The sequence below is a fragment of the Dama dama genome, chromosome 30 (genome assembly GCF_033118175.1).
Source record: "Dama dama isolate Ldn47 chromosome 30, ASM3311817v1, whole genome shotgun sequence".
Classification (NCBI taxonomy): domain Eukaryota; kingdom Metazoa; phylum Chordata; class Mammalia; order Artiodactyla; family Cervidae; genus Dama; species Dama dama.
In genome coordinates this window covers 20210101-20236623 of record NC_083710.1, presented here as the reverse complement: position 1 = coordinate 20236623, position 26523 = coordinate 20210101, and the positions used below count along the sequence as shown (strand labels likewise).

Here is a 26523-nt window from a genome sequence, read left to right as displayed (position 1 = left end):
GTTTAGTACCAAACTTCAAAAGGCACATGCAGTTCCCATGAGGTGTAGAAGTTCCTTGCTCCTGGTTCAGTCCTCAAAGTAGACCTCTAGCATTTAGAGCCATAGGTGAGCAGAAATGCTTTGTAATGAACTTATTCTTCATTCTAAGCCAAGTAGCAACTTATGATCTTAAACAGTAAATATGGTGGATTGGTTTTTCAAACCTTTCGTTCTGTTTTACGCCCTTGTTCCTAAGTGGTGGTGGTGTTTAGTCGCTAAGTTGTATCAGACTCTTTTGCAATCCCATGGATTGCAGCCCGCCAGGTTCCTCCGCCTGTGGAATCTCCAGGCAAGAACACTGGAGTGGGTTGCCATTTCCTTCTCCAAGGGATCTTCCTGACCCAGGGATCATACTCATGTCTCTTGCATTGGCAGGAGGATTCTTTACCACTGAGCCACAAGCGAAGCCATATTATGCCATCTGTCCTAAGTGTTGTGTGGCTTAAATTGTGTGTGGGGACCGTGGTAGGGAAGAGCGCTGGTTGCCTGGACCTGTCACGGTGCTTGATCTGCTCCAAGTTGGTGAAGAACTTTTCACTTGTTACACCACAGCTGGACTCACAGCACCATCCCTTTTGTTTCAGGACCACACAGCGAGTTTAGTTTGCTTTTGACAGTTCAAGATTTACAACAGTCTCAATCACCCCAGCCTTATGCTTTCTTTTAAAGATTTTTTCTTTTTTTGATGTGGACCGTTTTTATAGTCTCTGTTGAATTTGTTATAATATTGCTTCTATGCTTTGGTTTGTTGGCGGTAAGGCACATGGGATCTTAGCTTTCAGGTGTTTTGATGTCAAACATTATATCAGGATTGAAATCCATGAGTCCCAGGACACTGCTGCTTTCCTCACCCTGTTCCTTCATTTCCTCTGCCAGTTATTCCAGGTGAACGAACATCCTCCAATGGGAGAGATATGGTGTCCAGCTCTGTTCAGGGGCTTTAGGGAAGACAGATTATGGGGCTTTATTCTTCCCTCCACTTCTATTCCAAGCAAAGAAACCACCCTTTTAATCTGTTTGACATGTTAATATATGGCTCTGCTTAAGACTTGCTTTAGAGAAGAGGGTCAGTAACTACAAGAGATTTTCAGCAAACCACCAAATAGCATGAGAGGAAGTCTGTGCGCCTGCTTCTCATTAGAGGATACCTTGTCCTGAGCCATGGAGACCTTGCATGCCATTGCTGGTGGGGTACTTTGCTTGCACCTAGGAACCCCGCACCCCCCCATCACTCTCCAGACCACCTGCATCAGACCCATCCGGAGATACTTTTAGTCACCACTTCTTCCAGCAACATCTAAGGAAACCAGACCATCCCCTTCTGCCCCAAGCCCCACTTCCCAAACCCAGACTCCCTACACTGAAAAGGATCGCTTCCAGGGGATTTGTACGTTTGCATATCACTTTGCCCAAGTGATCCCTTTGGGGAAGAGGAAAAAACATCTCACTTTCAGTCTCTGCTTCTTCTCTGCACATAGTTGTGAGGCACTTGATGTCCCAGTGAAGGGAGATGGGGTTGGTGAGGAGCTAAGGCGAGAGACCACAGTGATTGAAAGTGGAACCACGTGTGTAACAAATCCGGCTTGCCACCATTTGCATAGTAGGAATTATTTAGTTAGGAACAAGAAGGACCGGTTTTGCTATTTTTGTCCTGTGAGCTGTAAGAGGAGCTGTAATGAATTAGAGCAGCTGTGATTTTTAGACCCACACCTGAGGATTATTCTTGGTCCAAAGTGTTTTTAATACATGTATTTTGGGAATTCCATGGTGATCCAGTGGTTAAAACTCTACGCTTCCACTGCAGGGGATAGAAGTTCAATCCCTGGTCAGGGAACTAAGATTCCACAAGGCATGTAGTCTGGCAAAAAAAAAAAAAAAATGTATTTTACTTATTTATTATTTTCAAGAGGAAAAAGTCATTTTCAAAGAGAAGTGTTCTCTATAACATGTGGAAGTATTAGAACACTGAATGCTTCAACAACTTGCTCTAGTAGTGAAAGGTATGTCTATGAAGAGGTCAGAATTTTTGAGTTAACCATTTGTGGCTGGAGGATGAAGCAGCCTGAGGGGAAGGACTTTGGTTGAAATGCAGGTGAGGACTGTGTCTCCTGCTTGACCTCTAGGCCTCCCCCAGGTGACCTCTGCCCTTCAGGAACATCCACACAAAGATGAACAGGCACCTCTCTGCCTGGTGCCTCATAAAACCCCTCTTAGAAAGGACAGGCTTTTGATGGGGTCTGGATGAAGTACAGGAAGCTGGAGGTACCGCAGCCCCAATCAGAGAAAAGATCAAGATCCTATCTCCTAAAACAGTAAATTGCCCTTTATAGGGTTTTTTATACATTGTTTTTTAAAGAATGGGTATGTTTGTTGAATGTGCAATCGATGGTGAAATTTACATAAGAAATACCTTTACTGAGTCACTCTAGGAGAGCTCCATCCTCAGTCTCCATAGGAAGAGCCATAAGACCTGTTGGGATGGTTGTCGTCTGTGTTATTATCCATCTAGAAAGTTTCTAAGACTATCACTGCCTCCCATGGTCTTCTTCTGAGAACCTGTTTCCTCACCCATAAGCCTCCTTCCATATTCATGCTCTGAGGTCCTATGACTAATTTACATTCATGAGCTGTTATTGATCAACTAATCAATCAGTGTGTGCGTGCATGCTTAGTTACTTGAGTTGTGTCCCACTGTTTGCAACCCCATGGACTGTAGCCCACCAGGTTCCTCTGTCCATAGGATTCTCCAGGCAAGAATACTGGAGTTGGTTGCCACGCCCTCCTCCGGGGGATCTTCCCGACACAGGGATTGAACCTGAGTGTCCTGTGTCTTTTGCATCACAGGCGAATTATTTACCTCTGAGCCTCCGGGGAATCCCCAAATAGCATGTGTAGCTAAATAATTATTGAATATGCTAATACTTTACAGCATTGACCAGTATTTTCCAATATTCAATTCAGTTATACCAATATTGGTATATTTCCATATACTAGAGTAAGAATGTCTATGATCTATTTGATTTTCAAGTATTAGACTGGGTAATTTTATTTGCTATTAAATAACATCTGTTAAGCTTTGGTGGGTGGAAGCACTTTAGTTTGATATTTCTATGATTTAATGAACAAAAGTAAGTGCCTGCTTTATGGATTTTGAGCAGCGGCTCCTCCAACTTTCATATTTTTAATTGAATGTTTTAATTACAAACTGATTAATGCTTATTGGGAAAAACTAATACAGAAGGATAGAAAATAAATGTCTTCTCTGTCTTCTCCCCAATACTTAATGTTTGGTGTGTAATAGTCTAGAATTTATATATATGTATATAATATATAACTTTTATGTAAGGAGATTATATTATCTATGGTATTCGGTAACTTAATTTTTTTCGCCTGATATTTTATCTCAGCCATCTTATGGGACAGGATAGACCTACTTTACTCTTTCCAATCCCAGCCTTTGATTTTGCAGGCTTAAGAGTCGTGAAATTAATGTATGCTTATTGTTGAAAAATCAATTATACAGCTTAAAAAATGAGAGAAGAAAAATTTCTTGTAATTCTTTCAAATAGAGATAACTACTGTTAACAGTTTAATATGACATATATAATTAAAAGTATTTTATATACATGTACACACATATATTTTTAATTTTATCTTTTTTTTTTAATTGGAGGCTAATTACTTTACAATATTGTAGTGGTTTTTGCCAAACATTGACATGAATCAGCCATGGGTTAAATTTTAAAATATTCTGCTCCATTGCTATTTTATAACCTTACTGTTCTCTCAGAAATGTGAGAATTTTTTTCCACGTTGCATATTCCCTATTTGTCTTCTAGAAGTCTTGATTTAAGCACCCACCAACTGTGTGTAAGAATACTTATTTTCCTTCAGTCTAACTGACCCTGGGAATTCATCAATTTGTTAATCTTTGCTACTCTAATAGGTGGGAAGTAACATCTTATTTTAATTAGCATATGATCATTAATGAGCTTAAACATCTTTTTCTCTGTTTATTACTGAATGTTTTCTATTATAAAATACTTTTTCTAGTGTCTTGCCTACTTTTATATTTTAGTATTTATTGTTTCCCCTGGTGATTTTGAAGGGAACTTTGGGGGTGTGTGTGTGTGTGTGTGTGGGTATAACTAGTATACCCAGTTTATCTACCTCAGCTATTTAAGATGAGACATAATATATTTGGGCCCCAAAGCTAAACAAGCATGGTTTGAGTACCATCTCCACCATTTACTAGTTGTATAACTTTGATCAAATTTCTCAACCATCTGACTGTTAATGTCCACATCTGTAAGACTGAGACAATAACCATGCCTTCCCTACGTGGGGTTATTGTGAAAATTAAATGAGAATGTCCTCAAAACTGACACCCATTTTCCAGACCTAGAAAATCTACACCTTAATCAATGAAGTATCAAGAAAGTTGACTATTAGGCTGGGCAAGAAATATACAAATATTGCACAAAGTAGGCTCTCATGGACTTATTTTTTAAGGATGCATGGAAATGATTCATCAAGATGGTATGTCAACATCAGACTGTCTGTACCTAACAATACAACTTCTAAATATCGACAAAATTACAAGGAGAGGTTATTGATAAATTCACTTCTAAAAAAAAAAATTTCACTTCTAAAATGGGGATTTTTAAAAAACACGTTTCTCAGTAACTAAGAGATTGAGCAAATGAATTGAATAACGCAACTGGTATTTGATCTGACAGGCATTTATAGATAACTGTATCCAGTAATCAGAAAACACACAGGGTCTTCAGTACACAAGAAATATTGACCAAGATTGATGCCTACTTGGCCATAAAGAAGATTTCAGCAAGTTCTAAAAGAATATTTTGCAAGTGTCTTAGTCTGTTCTGGCTGCTATAGCAAAAACACCACAGACTGGGTGCCTAGTAAACATCTATTTTTCATAGTTCTGGAAGTGGGAAAGTCTAAGATCTAGGCACCAGCAGATTCGGTGTCTGGTGAAGCCCATTTTCTGTTCCATAAGTAACTGTCTTCTTGCTGTACCCTTACATGATGGAAGAGGCCAGGGAGCTCTCCGGGTTTCTTCTATAAGGGCACTAATCCCATTCATGAGGGTACCACTCAGAGACCTCACCTCCAGAATCATCACCCTGGGGATTAGGTTTCAACATATAAGTTTTGAAGGAACAAGGAAATTCAATTTATGACGCAGTTCTCCTAGTTTGACTAGAGAGAAGTTGGGTAGGTAAGGCTGAAAATGTAAGTCTGGGAGAGACTTAAATATTAGGATCCTGACAGGCAGTAGAGTGACTAAAAGACTTGGAGCTGGGAATCCATGGGATCTGCGTTAAGAGATGCATCTGGAATTGAGGCCAGCTTCCTCCCATAATTTTCAAGAGCTAATGAGAAAGAACCAGCTCCAATGAGTTTATGTAAAGTGAAGGCCAAGCGATGCCATTGAAGGCTGAAGTAGTTCAAAGAAAGTGAAGCGGGAAAAATGAGGAGAACACAGAAGACAAAGTGGGTGGTGAACACAAAAGGAGCCGCACCACAGGGGATCGGCACCATGTTCATGAGGCGATGTGATTCCAGAAAATCACCGCTAGCCTCATTAAAATACTTAATTTGATTTGGTTCTTATTGTTTTGAATTTAATTTTAACCTGATTTTGGATTTGTATTTTAGGAATCTAATGGCATGAGCAGTTTATGCCAAGTTTTATGTGTGCTTTTTCATAAAAATAAAGACAACTCTCGAAGTTTGGGCTCATTTTTCCAGATTTTTATTCACGTTAGAGAAATTCTGGTCTAGTTGATGCCACTCATTTTACAGTTATGTAGAATGAAGTGCAGAATGGTGACTAATAATAATAGTAACTATAATAAAGATTGTTAGATATGACTTCTGTTTGCTGTGTATGCTGTGTATTGTTCATTTTGCTAAATGCGCTCTGTGCATCTCTTCTGTGTACCTTGTAACTATGCTAGGTTGTGAGTGTTGTTTACTTTTCCTGTTGTGATGAAGGACTTAGAGGGATTAAGAAGTTTGTCCAAAGGCACAAAGACAATAACTCTAGTAATTAGGTTAGGAACTCAAACTTTTTTAACTCCAGAGCATGCACTCTTAATCACCTTGCTCTGCAGACTTCATCGGCCACACAGGTTGAAACTCAGTCAAAGTTAGATCCAGGATCTCTTGACTTGTGGTCTGGTATGTTTTTCATCTTGCCCCTGGCCTCCATTTCTTTGAAAGTATACAGCTGATGCCATAGAGTAGCTCCAGATGCTATTGCAAGAAAAATGTGTAATTAGGCACATCTTCTTTATCAGAAGTTCAGAATATTTCATCATATTTTTAGTTTCATTTGGGAAAACCTTGACTATTCATGGGGGCTTCCCTGGGGGCTCAGCTGGTAAAGAATCCACCTGCAATGTGGGAGACCTAGGTTCAATCCCTGGGTTGGGAAGATCCCCTGGAGAAGGGGAAGGCTACCCACTCCAGTATTCTGGCCTGGAGAATTCCATGGACCTGGGGTCGCAAAGAGCGGGACATGACTGAGTTGACTTTCACTGTCACTTTCACTTGACTTTTCATGGAGCCCCTGGAATGTTTTAATTAGGTATTTGGCACGTATTTTTTTTCTATGACCTGTAATACAAATCAGGTATTCAAGTTTGGGGCCTGATATTGGTCAGGGAAGCCTGGCATGCTGCAGTTGCAAAGAGCTGGACACAGCTTAGCGACTGAACTACAAATTGGTCCAATAAATATGTTAGATGGATGAATGAAAGTCTAGAACATCTTGTCTACTTATGAACAGGTTAGATTTCAGAAGGCTGTTTTCAGATATGCTTTTTTTAAAATAATCTTTTCTTCTTAATTAATTTATTTATTTTAACTGTAGGACAATCACTTCACAAGACTGTGGTGGCCCCTGCCACACATGAGCAAGTATGCTTATTTAAGTCTGTTATGACAAAAATGGATTTCAGAAGTATTTCCCAGAAGTATTTCCAGTAAAGATGGGTATGAATCAACCAGTCCTGGAAAACTTTAAAATCAGGACAGTTTGTCTGCTATGATAATCAATCGTTCAAACATCCTTTTCTGTAATTGATTTGTCTTGACTTACATTGAAAATCTATTAAGGCTGTTAACTCTTCTCTTTGATGGCATCTGCAACTCTTCTAGGTTATAACTTGATCGAGGTCCTCACTTAATAAACTACATTTTAAAATCAGCCCTCCACCTGCTTAGTACCTATTCCAGTGGAGATGTGTAGGGTGGGGGGAAAACCATGCAGACTGCTTATATTTTAAAATCCATGATCACCTATTTGTCACTATTAATTATAAAGGAAACAGTACCTTTACAGTGGAGGACCCTGGCAGAGGTCATGTGCCCCATGATGCAGTGAACTGAAAAGGACACCTCACTTTTGTCAGAAATACAGATCTGATTTAAATTGTGAGGAAACAGACAAGCCCAAATGGAGGGATCTTCTGTGACTAGCTTTTTTGAAGGTGTCAAGGTGATGAAAGACAGATTGAAGAATTGCCCCAGATTAGAGGAGACTGAAAAAACAACTAAATAGCATATGGGATTGTGGATTGAATCCTAGTCTAGAAAAAGAACACTCATATGACAGTTTGCTAAATTTGAAAGTTTTTTAAAATTTCAGTAGTTTCAGTCTGTAGTTTAGTGACGGGGGATCTGTGATAACTTTCTGATATGGTCACTTATACTGTGATTAAACAAGATGTTAACATTTCGGGAAGTTGAGTGAGGTGCATATGGAAATTCTTTTGAACTATTTTTGTGTCTTTTTTGTAATTCTGAAATGACTTCAAAGATGAAAGTTTAAGAAATTAAAAGAAAAATATTTTTTTAAATGTAATCCCTAGCCTTGGATATTGCTCAGCTGTCATACCCTCTGCTCCTAAAGCATTCACTCTTCCAAACTCCTAGACAATTATTTGTATTAAATAGTTTTCTACAACCCTTCTACAGCTCCTTTCCCCAAATCCTTCACTATGAAAATAGAGGCAATCGGGACTTCCCTGGTAGTCCAGTGGTTAAGACTTCGCCTTCCAGTGCAGAGGGCAAGGGTTCAATCTCTGGTCTGGGAGCTAAGATCCCATGTGCCTCTCAGCCCGAACATCAAAACATACAGCAGAAACAATATTGGAAAGACTTTTAAAAATGATCCTAAAAAAAAAAGAAAAAATCCTTAAAAGAAAAGCACCATAATTGATCCTTAAAAAAAAAAAAAGGCAATCAGAATTTCCACAGCTCTCAGTCCCTGTGACCATTCATTCTGTCTTTGTGGATGAGTTGTCCCCACTCCTAACCAAGGCCAACCCCACCATTTGTCCACTGGAGTTCATCTTCTCTTATCTATTCAAGAAAATTGCTCCAACAGATCTCCCCTCTGTCTCTTGCATTATTTTTATCTTTCTCACTGCTGGGTAATTCCTGGAATCATAGGAACAAACTGTTATTACTTCTGTCTTTAAAAAAAAAAAAAAATCTCTTGAGCCCACTTCCCCTTTGAATAAGCTTCCACAACACTTCTCTCTTCTTCCCGTTACAATAAACCTTTTGAAATCTGTTGATAGTTGCTGTCTCCAAATTCTTCCCTCCCATTCTTTCGGAGATGTTCTCCCATGGGACTTTAGTCTCTCTCTTCCATCAGACTGCTCTCACGTGATTACTAACGGCCTGCATGTTTCTGTATCCAGTGGTCAGTTGTCTGTCCTCATATGACCATCAGCAACTTTCCAAAGGTTGAATCTTCTCAACTTGAGATCTATCTTCCCTAGGCCTTAAGTCATCACAGTCTCCTGATTTATCTCCTACCTCTCTTCGAGTTCCTTAGTATGCTTTACCAGTCCTCTTCATTTTCCTAACCTTTTATGTTGGAGTGCCCCAAAGCTCAGAGCTTGATCTGTTTTCTTCTTTATCTGTATTTACCCTGTAGGTGATCTCATACAACCTCACAGCCTTAAATACCAAATATATGCTGATGACTTCAAATTTAAAACTAGTGTGGACCTCCAGACGCTGTATCCAACTGCCTACTCAGCATCTCTTAATTGGATCCCCAGTAGGCTTAACGGGTCTCAAACTGAATTCTTGCTGTTCTCCCCCACCCCCTCAAACCTGCTCTTCATCTGGTCTTCCCCATGTCTGTTAATGCCAGCTCCATCTTTCCGATGACTCAGGCCTGAGCCCTTGGAGTCATCCTTGACTTCATTTTCTCATGTGCTACAGAGCATGTCAGCAAATCCTTCCAGCACTGATGTCAAAATCTACGCAGAATCTGATGCCTTCTTGCCATCTCCGCTGCCAAGACCTTAGTCCAAACCACTGTTGTCTCTCATCTAGATTATTGCAACAGCTCCCGGTGGGTCTCACTGCCCCTGCTTTTGCTCTCTTTTAGTTCAATCAAGACAGCAGTCAAAAGGATTCTTTGAAAACATGCCAGCGATTTCCCTGGCAGTCCAGTGGTTAGGACTCCATGCTTCCACTGCAGGGGACCTGGGTTTGATCCACAGTTGGGGGACTAAGATCCTGCAAGCTGTTTGACATGGCCAAAAAAAAAAAAGTAAAAATAAAACATATGTCAAATCCCGTAACTCCTTTTATTAGACCACCTTCCCTGGAGTGACTTCCTGCAGGGAAAAAGCCAATTCTGGTAAAAAGCCAACACTCTGTGTGATCAGGCCTCTCTGACCTCAGCTGCTGCTGCTCTGCCCCTTCCTAGTTCTTGGCTTCGTCGTGTTGCTATTGAAAGTGACACATGCCTTTCCCTTGGGGCGTTTGCACTTATGCCTTCTGCCTGGACTTTTCTTCAGTTCAGTTCAGTAGCTCAGTCGTGTCCGACTCTTTGCGACCCTATGAATTGCAGCACACCAGGCCTCCCTGTCCATCACAAACTCACAGAGTTTACTCAAACTCATGCCCATTGAGTTGGTGATGCCATCCAGCCATCTCATCCTCTGTCGTCCCCTTCTCCTACTGCCCCCAATCCCTCCCAGCATCAGAAGCTTTTCCAATGAGTGAACTCTTCACTTGAAGTGGCCAAAGTATTGCGGTTTCAGCTTCAACATCAGTCCTTCCAGTGAACACCCAGGACTTATCTCCTTCAGGATGGACTGATTGGATCTCCTTGCAGTCCAAGGGACTCTCAGGAGTCTTCTCCAACACCACAGTTCAAAAGCATCAATTTTTCGGCGCTCAGCTTTCTTCACAGTCCAACTCTCACATCCATACATGACCACTGGAAAAACCATAGCCTTGACCAGACGGACCTTTGTTGGCAAAGTAATGTCTCTGCTTTTAAATATGCTATCTAGGTTGGTCATAACTTTCTTTCCAAGGAGTAAGTGCCTTTTAATTTCATGGCTGCAGTCACCATCTACAGTGATTTTGGAGCCCCCCAAAATGAAGTCTGACACTGTTTCCACTGTCTGCCCATCTATTTCCCATGAGGTGATGGGACCAGATGCCATGATCTTAGTTTTCTGAATGTTGAGCTTTAAGCCATCTTTTTCACTCTCCTCTTTCACTTTCATCAAGAAGCTTTTTAGTTCCTCTTCACTTTCTGCCATAAGGGTGGTGTCATCTGCATATCTGAGGTTATTGATATTTCTCCCAGCAAACCTGATTCCAGCTTGTGCTTCTTCTAGCCCAGCGTTTCTCATGATGTACTCTGCATATAAGTTAAATAAGCAGGGTGACAATATACAGCCTTGACGTACTCCTTTTCCTATTTGGAACCAATCTGTTGTTCCATGTCCAGTTCTAACTGTTGCTTCCTGACCTACATACAGGTTTCTCAAGAGGCAGGTCAGGTGGTCTGGTATTCCCATCTCCTTCAGAATTTTCCACAGTTTTTTGTGATCCACACAGTCGAAGGCTTTGGCGTAGTCAATAAAGCAGAAATAGATGTTTTTCTGGAACTCTCTTGCTTTTTCAATGATCCAGCGGATATTGGCAATTTGATCTCTGGTTCCTCTGCCTTTTCTAAAACCAGCTTGAACATCTCAAAGTTCTTGGTTCACTGAACCAAGGTATTCCTGAAGCCTGGCTTGGAGAATTTTGAGCATTACTTTACTAGTGTGTGAGATACGTGCAATTGTGCAGTAGTTTGAGCATTCTTTGGGATTGCCTTTTTTAGGGATTGGAATGAAAACGGACCTTTTCCAGTCCTGTGGCCACTGCTGAGTTTTCCAAGTTTGCTGGCATACTGAGTGCAGCACTTTCACAGCATCATCTTTCAGGATTTGAAATAGCTTAACTGGAATTCCATCATCTCCACTAGCTTTGTTCATAGTGATGCTTTCTAAGGCCCACTTGACTTCACATTCCAGGATGTCTGGCTCTAGGTCAGTGATCACACCACTGTGATTATCTGGGTCATGAAGATCCTTTTGGACTTTTCTTACCCTACCTCAAGTCTTGGTCCACTTCTGCTCCCTCACCGTCAGCCCTCACCTCCCTCATGTGTCTATGCAAATGTCACTTTCTCAGTGAGGCCTTTCCTGCTCCCCTTGTTTGGAATCTCAAATCCACTTCACGCTTCTCCCTGCAAAGGGATGCACACATTCTCCACACAAACTTCTATTCTCCTTCCCTGACTGAATTTTTTTCTCCCCAAGAGTATCACGTATCATCTAGTATAGAGTAAACCAATGTATCTTGTATTAATATATTATCTGCCTCAACTGGAATACCGCTTCGAAAAGGTCAGGAACTTTTTGTTTGATTCATGCAGTATAGTATCTCCAGTGCCTCTGATGGTACTTGGCACATAGTACTTGCTCAATAAATATTTGTCATATGAATGGATGGATGCATGAATCTGTACTAGAACCTCAACACAAGCTTTTGTGAAAAAGGCTTTGAACCAATGGACTTACCCATACTTTGCCACAACTTTCAGCAGTCATTTGCCATGGAATGTTATTACTCAAAATACTTAGCTTTCCTCCTCTGAATTAACATTAGATATACAATTATGTATCACAGTAAAGACTTTCTCCTAGATTCTAGCAGATGATGATGATGGTGGTGATAATTAATACATAGGTCAAGCCTATTTCAACATTTTGCATGATTTGTTATCAACCTTTTAGTATCATTTTTACTGTCAGTCTTCATCCAGTATGTACACCAGTAATGGTCATTATTTTTTCATCTTTCTGAAGTTTTAAATTTTTCTCTTTTTCCATTTCAATTATAACTGTATGCCGCTTCGTTTGGGTCATTTTAGCGTTCTTATGTATCTTGCACTGATTTCCAGCAGTAGGGTGAATCATGTTTCTAAACCTGTGATGAGTTCCATGTTTCCGTGCAAACACAGCAAAGTTGCCACAGACCAGCAGTTGTAAATTAATGACCTCTGGATGAATCACAGATTAACCAAGATGACATTTAAGTTTTTTAAAATCCATTGCTGATATTTAAAAAACATCAGATGATTTCCCGGAAGAATCCAGATTATTGGTTTCTCTTGAACAATTTTCATTCCTCTTTCTACTATCTTGGATAAGACATACATTTTCCAGAGTGTGTTGGTCCCTGTCACTTACACTTGGCACATTTAACTCTATTCAGTTACCTCCCTGGTCCAGGGAGGTATTTGAGAATGACTCAAACCATTCACAGGGAAATGGCTTAGAGATGAGAACAATCCTGTGTGCTCACTGATGCCTGCTGCTGCCACCTTGCTAGAGTAAGCGGAGTTGGTACACACTTCCTCTGAAGTTTGCTTCCTCCTTCTGAATACTTACGAAATGAAATTTTATAAATTCAGTAGCTTCAGTGAATCTACCCCAGCCCTGGAAATAGTTTTGGAGAAGTTAATTCTTCCGGGGCCTGTTTCTGTTTTTATTCTTAATTTTTAAAATATGTATTTTTGTTTATCTTTTTAAAGATTTTTGTGTGTGTGTGAACCATTTTTAAAGTCTATATTGAATTTGTTTCAATATTGCTTCTGTTTCATGTTTTGGTTTTTTGGCTGAGAGGCATGTAGGGTCTTAACTCCTTGACCAGGGATCGAACCTATAACCCCTGCATTGGAGGGCAAAGTCTTAACCACTGGACTGCCAGGGAAGTTCCTGTTTATCTTTCATTTATCCTTCATTTCTCTTGATTTACGTGGGAAGGAGCAATGTGATGAGAAAGGAGATGAGGTGACAAAGGATTCTTCTCCCTCTCATGTTCTTATTCCTCTTCCTGGTTAGAAAGGACTAGGAAGCCTCTGTTCTCTTTGAGAGTCCCTTGGAGAGCAAGGGGAACAGAGGCTTCCTAGTCCTTTCTAAAGGAAATCAACCCGAATATTCCCTGGAAGCACTAATGCTGAAGCTGAAGCTCTAATTTTGACCACCTGATGCAAAGAGCTGACTCACTGGAAAAGACCCTGATGCTAGGAAAGAGTGAGCACAGGAGGAGAAGGGGGCGACAGAGATGAGATGATTGGTTGGCATCACCGACTCAGTGGACATGAGTTTGAGCAAACTCCAGGAGATGGTGAAGGACAGGGAAGCCTGGCGTGCTTCTGTCTGTGGAGTCTCAAAGAGTCGGACATGACTGAGGGAGTGAACAACAAGGAAGGCCCAGAACCTCACTGTGTAAGCAACCAGCACAGCCCTCTGGAGTGGTAGCAGGAACCACAGAACTACTCAGGTTTAAATGTGTAACCACTGGGGCATATATTTGTCCCATTTTCTGACTACTTCATCTAAAAGAAGACTTCCACTTACTGGTTAACACGCATTCAGCCTTCTGAAATAAAGGGACTTCCCTGCTGGTCCAGTGGTTAAGAATCCACTTTCCAATGCAGGGGATATGAGCTCGATCCCTGGTCGGGGAACTAAGATGCCGCATACGGTGGGGCAACTAAGGCTGTGCCCCGGACTGGAGAGCCTGCCTGGTGCGCGCAGGGAAAGCCCACGTGCCACAGTGAGGACCTAGCGTAGTCAGAAATAAAAGGAAGTACGTGACCAACAGACAGTAGAAATGTCACTGAGGTTCAGTCCTGATTGCCTTGGATTGGAAGCAAAGAGGCAGGCTATGAGCCGTCATGGACTAGACTGTGAACTCCACAAAAGCAGTGTGTCCATCTTATCCACCACTGACCTCTCAGCGTCCGGCTGAGTGCCTTGCAGTAAGGAGGGTGAATGAGGAAAATAATGGATGGATTTGTTGGGGTCAGTGCAGGAAGAAGCGCGTTTTCAGACTTGCTGAGCACTTCCAGGGACGTGCTGATGGAAACAGATCTTACACATTGGTGTAAATGGAAATGGATTCTTAATATTCCTCTTTGGTTCAAGAGACTTCATGTTCAGCTGTGATTTCCTTTCCCTGAGTACAGTTCTTCTCAAAATGGGCAGAATTTAAAGTGTACATGCCTTCTCTCTTATTGATATTTAACCTTTACTGGGTACAGAAAAATAAAATATAGTCCTTTATTATCTAATCTTTAAAGTAATAGAAATAATAAAATAGTCTTATTTAAATATAGTCCCATACATGCCAAAAATTGATCGAATTGGCTCTTTTCTCCCTTTTTAAAAAATTTATTTATTTTTAATTGCTTTAATTTATTTTTTATTTAATTTATTTTTAATTGCTTGATTTATTTTTAATTGCTTTACAAGATTATGTTGGTTTCTGCCACACACCAACATGAATCAGTCGTAGGCATACATGTGTCCCCTCCCTCCTTAGCCTCCCTCCCACCTCCCAGCCCATCCCCCACCTCTAGGTTGTCACAGAGCAAATTCCTGCTGGCTATCTATTTCACATATAGTAGTGTATCTGTTTCCATGCTACTCTGTCCATTTGCCCCACCCTGTCCTTCCCTAGCTGTGTCCACACATCTGTTCTCTATGTCTGCATCTCCCTTGCTGCCTGCCAATAGGTTCAGCAGTACTATCTTTCTAGATTCTCCCTCTTAATGTTAGATGTCAGGCCTGGGACTTCTGCTCATGTACTTCTAAGTGCTTCTTCCTGCTGGAAGGTTGACGCCATCTCACGGTTTTAGTTAGCTCTATGGTGTTGAAACTCCAGTCTGTGTGTTCTGCCTTCACCCAGCCTCACTCTCCAGTTACGTAGCTTGCATTTTGCACGGGTGAGCTCCCTTGAGCATTTTCAGTGTGGCCCTAATCTCCTCGTGGCCCAGTGGATTTCATCCTTGCCTTCCCCGAATGCCACATTTCTATCCAAGAGATCCCTCTTTCCTGAATTCTTTAGCTGACTGACCTCACAGTCATCCTTGAGTCATCTTCTCATTTATCTTCTGTAGTCAGCCTCAGAAATATCTCTTGCTTCCGTGTCCACTGCTACCATCCAGGCCTGGCGGTTGTTGCCTCATACCTTATCCATAGCCCTGTTTTTCTAATTCTTCTGTTTCCAGTCACTTCCCATCTATTCCTTTTGTCTGCCACCAGACTAATCTAAAATCATCTGTTTCATGGTTTTAACTTTCTACCGCACAAGTTTCCTAAGATTCTCTTTACCTAGGTGATTTGTTTTGCATCTTCCTTGGCGTATCGTTGTACACAGTAAACACTTGCTTAATGAGTGAGTCATTGAAATCTGGAAACTGTGCCGTATGAATTCACTGAAGCTGTGCCGACTTTCCTGGCCTGGGATGCAGAGAATCAGCGGCTGATTCATACCATTTAAAGAATGGAGAACTTGATTAGAAATATTTTCATGTTACAGTGCAGATAACTGAAAGCACAAGAACTTTTCATGTGGGCCTCAGTTTCTTCACTTTAGAATAGAGTAAGGACTTCCCTGGTGGTTCAGTGGTTAAGACTTTGTGCTCCCAATGCAGGAGCCCGGGTTCAATCCCTGGTCAGGGCACTAGATCCCACATGCCTACAACTAGAGATCCTGGCAAGTGGCAACAGTGATCCTGCTTGCCACAGCTAAGACCTGGCACAGCCAAATAAAAAATAGTAAATAAATAGGTAAAATAAAGTAAATGCCACTTGGGTTTGTTGAAAGTATTCAATAAGATGTGTTATGGTACCCAGCACAGAGCAAGAGTAGATACAAAATCAATTCCAGTTGAATTTTAAAGATTGATTGATTGAATGAATTTGAATCAATATAGTGAAATATTTAGTTATTTTCATATAAATAACAATTTATGAATTCAGATTCAGGTAAAATTTGGTACTAACAAGGACCACAGTTAGTGTGTGTCAACTGATTTAATTTTTGAAGTTACCCTATGATATAGGTGGTATTTTTCTCCAATGTACATGTAAGTTCAGCTAAGGAAAGAGGAAATGCCTGACTCAAGATCTGCTAGTGTACACTGGAATCAGGATTTGTCTCTAAAATTTTAAATTTCAGTCCTTTTGCTTTTCCTGTCTACCATCCTCAAATATTTTTCTTGTTTGTTTTAAAATTTTGATTGTTTTTTGGTTTGCATTGTTAAAGGCTCTTGGCTTTCTATCTGAATACTTACTTCACACTTTTTCTTTTATTGTTTTCTATGTGCTCAGGCACTCAGGCATGTCTGACTCTTTGTGGCCCCGTGAACTGTAGCCTGCCAGGCTCCTCTGTCCGTGGGATTTTCCAGGCAAGAATACTGGAGTGGGTTGCCATTTCCTTCTCCAGATTGTTTTGTATGTGCTTATTTAAACATTCTTGTCTTTGTACTTCTATTCTTGGTGGTTGGGAACATCTCAAATATGGTCTCAGCTGTAGTAGCAGCATACCCGTTTACAAAAGTTGAGAAAATATTGTATTTCCTACATGAGAAGTTGAACTTGGGTAGCATACATTTCAGCCTGCATCCGTTTTAATGACTCTGTTGGTGCCAATGGGTTATTAAATGTCAGTGAGTATCTAGGGCGTTGTTATAAACTAAAGATGCACAAACCGTCTGCTTTTGAAATGGTCATAGCCCACGTAGTATGCTGGATTCAACTTTTTAATACTTAGAAATATTGCAGAGATAACATTTTATGTACTTAAAATTTTGTGAAAATAAAATTTGCAGCTATGAGCAGCTTCTTCCTTTTATAATCTACCTGGCGATAAGAGCTCTCATCAGCTTTCACTGAACTGTTATCAAAAAGGGATAGTAAAATTAGCATTAAACAGGTGTAAGAGTCAGTCTTTACATGGCAGCTGCATATATAAATTCTCTGGAAGTACTCTCATACTTAGTGTAAATTTTAGAGGTATATTTGAAACATCTAATTATTTTTTCTCTTTGATTTAACTTTGAAATGCCATATTGTTTATAGAATCGACTTACCTTCTCACCAAACCAAATATTTATTGTATTTGTACTATGAGCAATGAATCATGTTAGGTGCTAGGAGAAGGTGCAATTCCTGTCCTCTGGAAGCTGATGTTTCAGTTGGGAGAGGCACGTAACATTCTCTGCACTATCTGTCTATGCTGGTCCCTCTTTCTGAAATGCCCTTCGTCACTCTCTTTTCCCTCCTTTGCCTGACCAGCTCCTATGCACTTGTGGAAGTTCAGCTCCACTTCTTCTAAGATGCCTTCCCGCCTGCTTCTCCACTCCCATGGCACGGTGTTTGTCTCGGGGGATGATAATTGTCAGTGTGTTTGGTAACCTTCCAGATTGTAAACTCCTCCAGTTTGTGAGACTGAGTCTTTCGATCTTGTTTTCTGAGGGCTTGGCACATAGTAATTTCCTAATAACAGCTGGGAGGCTTCCCAGGTGGCGCAGTGGTAAAAGAATCTGCTTGCCAAGCAAGAGACGTGGGTTCAATCCCTGAGTCAGGAAGATCCCCTGGAGTAGGAAACGGCAACCCACTCTAGTATTCTTGCCAGAAGAATCTCAGGGACAGAGGAGCCTGACAGGCCACAGCGCATGGGACCACAAAGAGTCAGACACAACTGTGCATCTGAACACAGCGTAGCACACAGCCATCAACAACAACAGCAACAAGAGCTTGATGAACCAGCAAAGATGCTGCAAACACATAGATAGGCACAGAGATTAATTGACAAAGGTGGTATGCTGTCAATATAAAGAGTGGGTTATAAACCAACAATATAGATTTTAGGAAGGGGAGAAAGAATAGTTCGATGGTCAAGGAAGGATTCTTGGATCGGGGGTTGCTGCATGAGTGTGTGGCCCATGCCACACAGGGCCCTGTGCTCAGAAGGGCTCCATGCTCTGCTGTCAGGGTCTGAAAATTCTTAATCATTTTTGAACAGAAAGACCATGTTTTCACTTTGCACTGGGATTCATAAATTATGTAGCTAGTCTTATTGTTGATTCTAGGAAAATGACTGAGATTTATAGATATAGAAAGTGGGGAGACCAGGCAGGAAGAGGGCACGGGAGTCTGATAGATGCAGTGAGAGGTGTGCCAGGCATGTCAGAGGGTTGACAGACCAGTTGAAGCGCACCAGACAGTTTATGGTGTTAGTATGAGGCTTGAAAGATGGATGGAGGCTGAGTTTGGACACTGCCCTGGAAGTGATGAGTGCTGTCAGCTGATTGATGAGCAGGACAGTGTTGGGAGGACAGTGTAGCTTTATGAAGAGTAATGCAGTGGTGAGAGGCAGGGTGGGTTAAGGAGCAGCCAAGCAGGAAATTGTGAATTAGGAAGCTGATGCAAAGCCCAAGGGTTATGGTAGTAAGGGCATAAATAAAGCAGAAGAGGCACAGAGAACACAAGATTGGGAGAGACTATGAGGGAAAAAGGGACTTCCCTGGTGGCTCAGCAGTTAAAGAATCTGCCTGCAATGCAGGAAATTCAGGTTCGATCCCTAGGTTGAGAAGATCTCCTGGAGGCAGGCATGGCAACCTACTCCAGTATTCTTGCCTGAAGAATCCCATGGACTGAGGGAGTTGGACATGACTGAAGTGACTGAGCATACATGCATGCTTGATGGAAAAATAGATGCAACTTTGACCATGTGTGAGAATGAGAAAAAAAATATGGGTTGAGAATACTCGGGTCTGTCCGGGGCTAACGGTAGACCGCTGGCTGGACTGAGGTGAGGGATGGGGTATGGATGAGCTTTTTTGCCTGAAGAACGATGAATTCAGTTTTAGGTATTTGAGGTGACAGCAGGATTTCAAAATGGAATTATTCATTTTGCAATTACATGTAAATAATCTTTCATGGAGAAGAGAGTTTGCAAAAAGAAAAAATGAGTAACAGGGTCGAATATTGCAAGGACATTAAGACTGAGTAAAGTCCTTCAGGTCAGTTTTAGAAGAGCTATACCTATAACACCTGTGAGAAAATTGAGGAAATAAGGTAGCATTTCCTAAATTCAGAATCCTCTTTTCCAAATGCACTCCTCCTGAATTCCTGTCTCATTGTGTGTGTGTGTGTGTGTGTGTGTGTGTGTGTGTGTGTGCGCGCCTGCCTAGTCACTCAGTTGTGTCTGACTCTTTGTGACCCCATGGACTATAGCCCTCCAGGCTCCTCTGTCCATGGGATTCTCCACGTAAGAATACTGGAGTGGATTGCCATTTCCTTCTCCAGGGGATCTTCCTGACTCAGAGAGTGAACCCTCGTCTGCAAATTCTTTATCACTGAGCCACCTCCTGTCTCATCGAATGGTACCATTCTCCACACCCAGGTTCCCATCCAGAAATGGGGGCATCCTTGATCCCTCCTACCCCTATTTTACTCTCTCATCCTATATGTCCACTCAGTCCTTTCTTGTCCTTTCTGCTGAACACATGTCCCTTGAATCTACCCACCACTTGTCATCTCCTTATACTGTGTAGAAGCAAGCCATATGCAATGGTCTGATCTTTATCCTCCTTTCCCCGACTCCAGCCCTGAATATCTCCTTCTTCTCATTGGAGGTACCATTATTTGTTTGAAATACAGGTCTGATTGTGACACTTTCTAAGACCCTTATGAAGTGTGTCCCCCCCACCGCCACTGCCCAACACACACACACACACACACACAGGATGTTGAAGTACGAATCCCCATTGCCCGTGAATGTCACTTTATTTAGCAATAAGCTGTTTGCAGATGATCACGTTGATATGAAGTCACTGTAGCGGGCCCTGATCCAGTGTGACTGTCTCCTCATAAAAAGGGGAAGTTCAGACACGGCTGGCATGTGGGTGATGCCTCTGCAAACCAAGGAAACCAAAGACTGCCAGCAGCCACCAGAGGCTGGGAGAGGGGCACGGGACGGATGGTCCCTCACAGCCCTCAGGAGGAACCAGCCTTGCTGCTATCTTGACACACCACCATCTGGTCTCTGCTGCACTGTCCAGCCTTTCCTCTTTCTTTGCACCCTCCCCCACCCCACCCCTAGCTGCCTTGCATTTTTTTTTTAATATAAATGACTTAAAATTTTTTATATATTTCTTTTTTTTTTTTTTGGCTGCACCAAGATCTTAGTTGCGAGATATTTAGTTGCGCCATGTGAACGAACTCTTAGTTGCCGCCTATGGAATCTAGTTCCCCAACCAGGGATCAGATCTGGGTCCCCTGCATTGGGAGAGCAGAGTCTTAGCCACTAGACCCCCAGGGAAGTCCCTACCTTGCACTCGTCACTGCGGGAATGCTCAGCTGTGTCAGGCTCTAGATGTTCCTTGCTTTCTGCCACCTACAATCTCCTGCACATGCCATCCCCTTGTGATCAGAGTACATTTCTGCCTCTCCTTTCCATCTCATCCTGTAAAGCTCAGCTTAGCCCTCTTTGCTTTATGTATTCAACAAATACTTTTGAAAATCCAGGGGTAATGTTTAGAAGTTAATAAGATAAACCCAGTCCTTGGCCTCATGGGATTCCCAGTCTAGTAGGAGAGACCAATATCAAATGAGGCAACAGTGGACGGGCAACATCAGCAGAATGTTGAAGGCATTAAATAGATGGATTGTGGAAAGTGCCTGAGCACATGTGACACAGTTGGACCCCAAGCTTGTAATGAGAGAGAACACGAAGGAATCCAAAGCCTGCTGTAGGCTCTCAGCAAAGCTCAGGCCTCTGAGGTGCCATGTGTCTTTGAAGGCAGGGGTGCAGGAAAGAGCTGTCAGACAGGAGGGCTGCTAGAAAGCTTGTATAAGGATCAGCAAGACACTTCTCACCCCATCCTGATCCCTACCTTACTATTAAAAAAGGGAGATGCAAAGAAAGAGCTTTGGGTTATTTTTAAAAATGATAAAAGAAGTAAAATGTTCAATAGAAGTTTTGAAGAAAAGGTTAAAAAACTTCCCTGACTGTAGAACAGAAAGACCAAGGGGCAGAAAATTAGAGGATCAATTCAGGAAGCCCAACACCCAAATAAAACTCATCCCAAGGAAAAAGAACATCAAAAAAGTAAGGAAAGGAAATAAGAGAGAAAGAGGGAGAGAAAAACTTCCCAGAAGTGAAATACTTGAATTTCTAAATCAAGAGACCACTGAGTCCCTAGCACAGTGGATGGAAATGGACCCACTTTAAGACATATCATAAAGTGTTGCAATGTCAGACATATAGTAAAACCCTTAAATATTTCCAGAAAGAAAGAAAAAAAATCATATACAAGGGTCATGTCCTTGTGGGTATGGTCCTAAGCCAGGACCATAGGTTGGCAGACCTCTCAACAGCCAGCAGTGGAACAGTTTCTTCAGAATTTTGAAAGAAAATGACTGTGTGGACTTCCAAGAATGAAGGTAGGTTGTGTGTGTTTTCAGCTATAAAACATCTCAAGAAGTTTCTGTCCCATGCGGTCTCCCTCGGGAATCTAACTAAAGGATATGCTAATGAAGAGAAGGAAGTAGACTGAGAAAGTGGAAGGTCTGCGCTCCAGAAGCAGAAGATCCAATGCAGAGGAAGAAGGGGATTCCCAAGATGATGGTGAATGGAAGCTTCTAGATGGTAGCTGGACAGCAGGACCAGACAGCAAAACAGAAGACTCCTGGAAGGGCCTCTCCAGGAGGAAGAAAAAGAGCACTGGATCCATTTTTTGGTTTTTCATATTGTGTTTTAGCTCTGTTGGAGAAAGTTTGGTACAGAATTAATAATAGGCACACAGAAGTCAAACAGATGGAAAAGAAAATATATAAGAAAGGAAGTGTAAACATTTTGCTCTACAGAACTCAGCTATGAATATTTACACAGGTGTTGTGAAAACTGCATGTTGGTTTGAAGGTGTCATAACCTTTAAGATCTTGTTGTAGAGAATGGTGGGAGGGCTGATGTGTACACACAGTGTGAGGGTTAAATCTTCACCTCCCAAGTAAGAAGTTAAAATAATATATTGAACCTGAACAAGCAAGGCATAGTATAAGCAAAGCATCAAGAAGTATGAAGTGGCAGAGAGATAGCCAAACTGTTGAAAATAATTGTTTCAGTGGAATGGGAGTCAGAGGTAGAGAAGTGTGTCAGGAGACCAGTGTTTCATTATAAACCAGGAGTTAATATTTGACTTCTAAAACTACGTACATGTATTATTGTGTTAAAAAATGGAAACTTATGTCCACACAAAAGACATGTCCATAGCAACATTATTCATAATATCCAAAACATGGAAGCAATTCAAATGTCTATCAGTTAATGAATGAATAAATAAAATGTGGTATCTCCTTATGGGCTTCCCTGGTGGCTCAGAAAGTAAAGAATCCACCTGCAATGCAGAAGACCCAGGTTCAATCCCTGGGTCAGGAAGATCCCCCTGGAGAAGGAATGGCTACCCTCTACAGTATCCTTGCCTGGAGAATTCCATGGACAGAGGAGCCTGGTGGGCTACATACAGCCCATAGGGTTTCGAAGAGTCAGACAAGACTGAATGACTGACACAACATATCCATACAGTGGGTATTATTCTCCCGTAGGAAGGAATGAAGTACCCATATAAACATGGATGGAACTTAAAAACATTCTGCTAAGTAAAAGAAGCAAGTCGCTAAAGACCACATGTTGTATGATTCCATTCATATGATATGTCCATAACAGAGAAATCTGTTGGTGCAAATAATACAGTAGTAGGTGGCAATTTGGGAGGTGGGGTTAAATGCAGAGTAACTGCTGATGGTACAAGGTGTCTTTTGGGGGTGATGAAAATGTTCTGGAAGCACATAGTGTGATGTTGCCCAACTCTGTCAGTATACTAAAAAGTCCTGAATTTCACTTTTAAAAGATGAGTTTTATGGTATGTGAATCATATCTCAAAAGAGCCATTATTAATAAAGAAGAATTGGGTTGCATGAGGATAGAGTTGAAAGATAATATTTTTAGTAAATAATTTATTGCATCTTTTTTATTTTGAGCCCTGTGAAGATCTTATTAATCAAGAAAGTAATTTTTAAATTTAAATGAATAGTGCTTAAAACATGATGAAAGACAGTATCCTAATCACTCATCTATTCAACACTTACTTTTGCCAGGTCACAACATTTTACTGTGGACATAGTTGGATTCTTCTGCCTACCTTCCCACTGTCTTTCTAACTTGCCAGAGGTAGCTGTGTTCTTGAACTGGTATCTATCATTCCTTAGACATATTTTTATTATGAACACCCACATATAGAGAGACATCCAAAAACCACACTATAATAGTTCTTTAAAATGTATAGAAATATGTTGGCATTATACTGCAGTTTTGCTTTCCACCCACTTTATATTTTTAATATTTTCTCTTGCTTTGGCAATCTAGTTCTACTTTACCCATTTTCCATGCTAGACATTGTACTGAACCGCAATTTATTCACTCTCCTGTTACTTTCATATTTTTGCTGTCAAGCAAAAGTGCAATAAGCATTCGTTCACTTCTTCATGTCACTCCATAACTAAGCCAGTAAAGATTTGCCTGTAATTAAGCGTATGTTTGCATGCACACTAAGTCGCTTCATCGCTTCATTCATGTCCAACTCTCTAACCCTGTGCACTGTAGCTCTCCAGGCTTTTCTGTCCATGGGATTCTCCAGGCAAGAATACTGGAGTGGGTCGCCATTCCCGTCTCCAGGGAATCTTCCCAACCCAAGGATCAAACCCGCGTCTCTTGCATCTCCTGCATTGACAGGTGGGTTCTTTACTTCTAGTGCCACTGAGCTTATGTTTGGAAGGAGACAATAAGCTTAATTTAAAAAGTTATATTTTAGAAGGTATTAAATCTGTAGAAGCTATAGAGAAGAGTGAGGGTGATTGAAAATGACAAGAGTAGGACTACAATTTTAAATAGTTGGGGAAGAAGTCCAAGTCATCTGTTTTTAAAAATATTTGTTAATTTAAATATTTATTTGGCTATGCCAGGTCTTAGTAGCCTCAGGTGGGATCTTCATTGCCGCCTGCGGGATCTTTAGTTGCAACATGTGGGTTCTAGTTTCCAGACCAGGGATCGAACTCAGGCCCCCTGCATTGGGATCATGGAGTCTCAGACACTGAACTTGCAGGGAAGCTCCCACATTATCCATTCCTGTGTTAAGGCTGCCTAGTAAACAACCTCCAAATCTCAATTGTTTACAGCAAGGAACCTAGGTTCCTGGGTCAGCTGGGATGACTCTGCTTCAGAACACGGGTCAGCTGGAATTGGCCTGGGCTCTGCATGGGGTTCAGGTTCACTTCAAGCGTCTCTTCCTTCCTTTTGAACAAAGATGTGGTTTTCTCGAGACTTCCCTGGTGGCTCGGTCGTAAAGAACCTGCCTGCAATGCAGGAGACGTGGGGTTCGAATCCTGGATCAGGAAGATCCCCTGGAGAAGGGCATGGCAACCCACTCCAGTATTCTTGCCTGGGGAATCCCATGGACAGAGGAGCCTGGTGGGCTACAGTCCGCGGGGATGCAAAAAGTTGGACATGGCTGAAATGACTGAGCACGCATGCACGCTCATGGTTTTCTCATGGTCAGTGGACTCAGAAGTACAGGAGACCAAGTCGAACCATGGAAGCACATTCAAGACCTCTGTTTGTGTTTTTTTCTGCTAAAAATCAAAAGCTCAAACAAGTTGCATGCAACAAGCCTAGGTAGGAGGAGAGCATGCTGTTCCAGCCTGGCTGGGAGGTCCTGAGTCATCTCAGAGCAAAGATGTCAGTGTATAATTCTACAGTGGAGACATACTGTAGATTTGGAAACTGTAATTTTAAAAGATTGAAGGAAAATTTAAAATAATACCTAATTCATAGGATTTTTGTGAGGAATAAATAAAATAATGTATATGAACTATCTAGTCCAGAAAGTGAAAGCGTTAGTCGTTGAGTCGTCTCCGACTCTTTGCATCCCCATCCATGGACTGTAGCCCACCAGGCTTCCCTGTCCATGGAATTCCCCAGGCAAGAATAGTGGAGTGGGTAGCCATTTCCTTCTCCAGGGAATCTTCCTGACCCAGGGAATGAACCCAGGTCTCCCACTTTGCAGGCAGATTTCTTTTCTTTTTTTTTTTTTTTTACCATCTGAGCCACCAGGGAATCCAAGTCCAGAGCCTGGTCTAAGCAGTAAAAGGCTAGTTAACACTTACATTGCATCAGTTGACCTCATCCTCACAGCAACGTACCAAACAGACACTATTCTCATCCCCACCTTCTAGACGAAAAACAGTAGATAATTTGCTCAAGGTCACACAACTAATACAGCAGTGCCTGCTCAGTTGCTACGTCATGTCCGACTCTTTGTGACCCCAAGAGCTGTAACCTGCCAGGTTCCTGTGTCCATGGGATTTTTCAAGACAAGAATACTGGAGTGGGTTGCCACTTCCTTCTCCGGGACAGCAGTAGAGCTGAGGTTTGACAACCAGAGAAGTGGCCCAGCATCTTTACACCTAGTCTTTATTCTGCATGCCTCCCAGACCCTGAGTCTGGGTTAGTGCTCTGTATTCCCACAGGCACCCAGCTTTTCTTCTGTCATGGTTCTGAGTACCACTGCGAGGTCACTGGTCCGCATCCTTGCAGTGGACATTCTGTAGAGATGGGGATCTTGTTCATCTTAATTGCTCTTATGACCTGTGCATCAAATATCAGGTGCAGGGGAGGGGCAGTAGGGTGAGGTAGAGGTGTTTTGTCCTTTGATCAATTCCCACAGTGTGTGAAGGGCAAGTGGGGAGATCAAAAGCGGTTAAATATGCGGGAAAAACATGAGATAATTGATGGAGCAATGTATCTAAACAGAAGATACAAGATTAAGATTAAAATGCAACAGTTCAGTTCAGTACAGTTCAGTCGCTCAGCCATGTCTGACTCTGCGACCCCCTGAATCGCAGCACACCAGGCCTCCCTGTCCATCACAAACTCACAGAGTTTACCCAAACTCATGCCCGTCGAGCTAGTGATGCCATCCAGCCATCTCATCCTTTGTCGTCCCCTTCTCCTCCTGCCCCCAATCCCTCCCAGCATCAGGGTCTTTTCCAATGAGTCAACTCTTCGCATGAGGTGGCCAAAGTATTGGAGTTTCAGCTTCAACATCAGTCCTTCCAATGAACACCCAGGACTTATCTCCTTCAGGATGGACTGGTTGGATCTCCTTGCAGTCCAAGGGACTCTCAGGAGTCTTCTCCAACACCACAGTTCAAAAGCATCAAT

General features: G+C 41.8%; 1 long non-coding RNA gene across 1 annotated transcript in view; it reads right to left on the bottom strand.

Annotated features, from left to right (window-relative positions):
* Positions 1-1578: 1578 nt before the first annotated feature.
* Positions 1579-26523, bottom strand: part of LOC133049476 (uncharacterized) — a 28874-nt gene continuing 3929 nt past the window's right edge. The window contains exons 2-3 of the long non-coding RNA XR_009691332.1: positions 6171-6324; positions 1579-1897 (exon numbers count right to left, since the gene is read on the bottom strand). This is a non-coding gene — a long non-coding RNA (uncharacterized LOC133049476). The remainder of the gene's footprint in view (positions 1898-6170; positions 6325-26523) is intronic.